This window comes from Andrena cerasifolii, chromosome 16, assembly GCF_050908995.1.
Source record: "Andrena cerasifolii isolate SP2316 chromosome 16, iyAndCera1_principal, whole genome shotgun sequence".
Classification (NCBI taxonomy): domain Eukaryota; kingdom Metazoa; phylum Arthropoda; class Insecta; order Hymenoptera; family Andrenidae; genus Andrena; species Andrena cerasifolii.
Window position 1 is genome coordinate 8,155,340 of NC_135133.1, and position 4,611 is coordinate 8,159,950.

The 4,611-nt window shown below is 48.5% G+C and overlaps 1 pseudogene; it reads left to right on the forward strand.

The window, feature by feature from the left end:
• The first annotated feature begins 1,330 nt into the window (after window positions 1–1,330).
• Window positions 1,331–1,456, forward strand: LOC143377990 (5S ribosomal RNA; annotated as a pseudogene).
• Window positions 1,457–4,611: the final 3,155 nt, after the last annotated feature.

Genomic DNA, 4,611 nt, shown 5'->3' on the forward strand with positions numbered 1-4,611 from the left:
TTATTTATTGGCGATACTCGCGGCTGGCGCCTGCAACTCTGTCGAGGCGGGCGGCTGGGGGCGGCCGCGAGGCAAACGGGAGAGGGAGAGCCTGAGAGATGATTACGCGGCTGAGATAGCTGGGGATGAGTGGTGAGTGCGCGCGAGAATGACTGTGTGCGTGAGTGTGAGGGAAGCGTAGAGCCAGCACCGGGGATGGAAACGAGGGAGGATTAAGGGGGAAAGTAAATGGCGATTTGATGGGAGAGAAAGTGGGATTTCGCGAATGCCTGTGCGAGAGATAGAGTGCAAAGGGCAGAGAGAGAGAGAGAGAGAGGGAGGGAGAGAGAGAGAGAGAGAGAGAGAGAGAGTGTGTGTGAGAGAGAGAGAGAGAGAATCAGAGAGGAAAAGTAGTGCCAAGAGCCGTAAAAGAAACTCTGTAAATATTAGGTTAGGTAGTTCAATATCAATATAATTATTATGACTAAAAATGATATGCTATATACTGATTAAAAAGTAATACCTTACACCACGCATAAACACAAGCTGACGGGCCGCGCGAAACTGCCGTGGGACGTACGCGCACGCGCGCGCGTCGAGGGGCCTGAACGATCGCCGACGATCGACCGATCGATCTCCCCGTTGGCTGTGAAACGAGGTCGTCTCTCGTTCGCAGTTCGCCGGCTACCCTTGGACAGATCGAAACTGGGCCTTCCGAACTGTTTCGCGAGTGAGGGGAATCAGCATTCACGTTTTAGTGATTGGCAGATCAGTGGAGGGGGTTTCGGAAGGCTTTCGGGGTGGGCACGAGTACGCGCGGGGAGATCGATCGGTCGGGGGATGTCGCGCGTCCCGACGCGTTTCGAACGGCTCGCAGGATGTCTGATATAACGCTACTTTATTATTATTCAGATAGATAAGGCTTCAGTTTTTGACGAAATAGGACGAGATCTGCCTTGACGACGAACCGAGCGTCGACGATCCGCTTCAACTGCCCGCTGGTATCCCCTTCCGCGCAAGCATTCTGCGACGAGAAATTCTTTCGTCCAGGGTTGCTACGAGGATCTCCCATTTGTCGGAATATTAACATATCTTAGCGAGAATTTGTGTCCCGGGAGGAAAATTTCGTTAGGCGAATTTGAATTTAAAGCGTAGCGAATGAGTTTAGGGATTAAGCCTAGGATATTAATCAATTTAAATGATTTCAAACTAGAACTTTGGAGTCGCTAGATCGTTTTGTTTTTTTTTTAAATCGTAGACCTTAATGGAAAAAATAAGAGTCTTCGTTAAATTTCCAAGAGTTTATCTGAGATGGTAGCTTCCTGGCTAATGGTCATTAGTGATTAATTCCGCCAACGGCTTTCACCACGCTGATAGCACCGGTTCTCGTTAGATCACCGAAGTTAAACGGCGTTGGGCACGGTTACTGCCTGGATGGGTGACCATCTGGGAAACTCCCCACCGTGTGCTGTTGGCGAATTCAATGCTAACGATGATCATTAGCAGTAGTAATTTCGAGTTGAATAAAATTTAGGGAACATCAGGAGAGGGGGTAATAAATAAAATATACGATGTCTGATAGGTGTTGACAAGCTTTTCTTAGACCGGGCTGTGCTCCATTAGCATTATCCAAGATCAATACCATTACTTCGAAGTCCACCACTCGATATATTAATTAATAGACTTCACTGAACGCTTGAATAAAAAATTCGGTAGAGTTCCTGTAGCAATCCAATGAAAGAATAACGTCTGACAGTAACGTTCCATAAAAAGACCTGCATTTCACTTTGTCTCTCACTATATGCACCAGTTTGCACGTTTCAACGTACATCCATTGAGTACCCCCAACGATTGACCGCAACTTTGAAACACAGACGCGGTAGAAGTGGGCGGGCGTCGATCTCGGTTCTCGACCTCTGGACAGAACGAAAAACTACTGAAGTATCTCATGAGAAGTCACCAATTATTGTAATCCTTAAAACTGTAAGACGAAGGGGTAAAATTTGCAGAGAAATTACCGTCGCGGTACCGTCTCTCCGACGCGTGTAACGCATGTGAAACGCGAGGCGAACGAGGAGTCGAGAAGAAACGGATTTGAAACCCTAAATTCGACGAACTCTATTACCAAAAAGAAAAAGAGAAAAAGAAGAGGAGGAAAGGAATCAGTCATTCTCGTCATAAAATGTCCACGAGATTACGTCGACGTCTCGAAGTCTTCCCTTTGCCCTCGTTATTTGCGGGCGCGCGACGCGCACTGTGAGAGCCTACCGCTGAAACCCACGATTTGGCGTCGATTAACGCGTAAAAAAACGAACCAATGCCGATGAAAGCGTACGTATATATACATATACATACATACACAACGACACACACACACACACACACATATATGTATATGTACTAAAAAAAAGTCACAGGATCTTTTTCGAGAAATGTCCGGGCACAGTTCTGCATACACACGACACTCGACACGGAATCGATCCGTTTTTCCTCTCCATCTTTAACAAAAAAAAAATGTGTTCACGCGCATGCAATATTAGGTGATGAAGATTTTAATATCGTATTCGTCTCTGTGTAAAGAAGGGGGAAGAAAAAAGTAGGACGAGGGGAACGAACAATTAGGCGTGACTAACGCGAAATACACGGTCCGTCGCGATCGAACGAGAAAGAGGGAGAGAGAGCGAGAGAGAGAGAGAGAGAAAGAGAATTAATCGATGAAAGAACGCGAGAGCAAGCTGAGAGACTGTTGTGCGTGGTTGGGAGTGAGCGTGTGTGAGTGTTACGAAAAAAATGCGAATGCTGCGGCTAAATCCAATGGGTCTTGTGCAAGCCTCGGTTAAATTAAAAAAAGAAAAAAATGGAAGAAAAAACCTGTCGTCACGCTTAGATCGAATTTTTAATCGGCGACGAGGGTCTAGGAGCGCGAACGTGTGTTAAGTTTAATTAGGCGAGAAAATGAACAAAAAGGAGGAAATTTTCTGTCGAAGCTCGGACGCGCAGATCGGAGTTACGGGCTGCTCGAGCTCTCGAACGAGCCGGCGCGAGCGAGGGGATCATTGTGGCCTTTCGAAGGGAAAATTGCGAGCGATCAGGCTGGGCACGAGACGATCGGCTGTTTCGCCAGGTTCCAGTAGCTCCAATTGTTCGCGATTTCGAAGCGTGTTTTCGATCAGTCCCTCGGTACGCTGGCGCTCGAGACGGCGCTCGGGTCGAGGCGTCGTCGCGCTCGAATGTTATCGTTGCGAGGAACCGCCGATCTACGTGGCGTCTCGATCACACTTTACTGTATATATCCAGGCGGCAGCCAGCTTGGAATGTTAGACCTGGGGAGGTTGAATCTTGCTTTCGCGGGGGATGGATAGATCAGTTGATGGCTCGTTGAAGTCGAGCTGCTCTGTGCAAAGTCAGTGCTCAGCTGGGCGGCCATCCGATGCTGGACCATCCAACACAGCAGCTCTATGCGGTTTCATCTTTATCTAGGCACCATATTGTGTTTTATCTATGCGAAAGTTGTTAAGTTTCGGGGCCTGTGTTGGACGGTTCTGCTCTAAGGACTGTTTCAAACGAGACACTCGATCGTCCAAGAAGAAGAGTAGATTTCGACGGCGTTAAAGTGGAGGCATGCAAAGTTTCTGACGACTTCTTATCTTGTTCCATGCAAGGCTTTCTTGTCTATGCGTCGAGACGAGGGTCTTGCCATTATTCGGGCATATTTTTAACAATACTGGGTGCCCACATTTAATACTTCGCACCCAGTGAAACAGAAGCTTGCGTGCTACCACTCTGCAGAAGCAGATGAAAGTGGAACGTCCCCTGAGAGTGTTCTCGTTTGAGAGTTCTAACAGTGCTGTTGTGCCGTTAGCAAATTGGTGGCTCGGAGCCGTAGCACTGTAAACCCCCAGCTAATGATGCAGAGTGTTTATAATCGATGAAACTCGGGGAGAAGGAAACGCACTGCTTCAACGACGTAGCCAAGAGATTCTGCCTCTGCCTAGGCTGAGCTTCCAAAGAACGCTAGTCCGAGCGCCAGGGTGAACGAGCGCCCGTCTGTCTTGTCCTCGCCGATCGTGCGTCTTCTCGGAAGCGTTGTGCCCAGGTTGGTCATCCTAGCGATGTCGATAAACGTATAAGTCTGAGCCCAAGTGGAATAGTTAGTTCGATGTTTGGCGATCGGATCCTTTGGTCAACCTGGCCGCTTCCGGTCCATCTAGTCATGCTGAGCCGTGCGTCCCCTCTGGCGGATGAAATCGAATCGGTTGTTTTAATGAATTTTCGCGATCCTCTAGACGTGATCATTGTGATTCTCACGAGGTGTTCCAGAGAAATTGCGTAATCGAAATGGGATCCGGGGCTTCCCGTCGAAGCTTGTAATTAGCAAACGTGTGGTCGTCGATAAGATTGGTGTCTCTAGTCCACCACGGCGGTAGGATCCATCCGACATGGCCTCCCGTTGCTCGATCGTCCTTAGCCAATCGCGGAGCAGCGCGAGCGCCATCCGATGTCCTCGATCCTGTTCGCCGCGGAGCGTAAATCATTTTCTTTCCCTTCTCTTTTCTCTGTCCCTACTTTTTCTCTGTTCTCTTTCGTTTTGCGTTTCGGTAGGTAATCGGAAATGGCAGGTCGTGGCGGGGG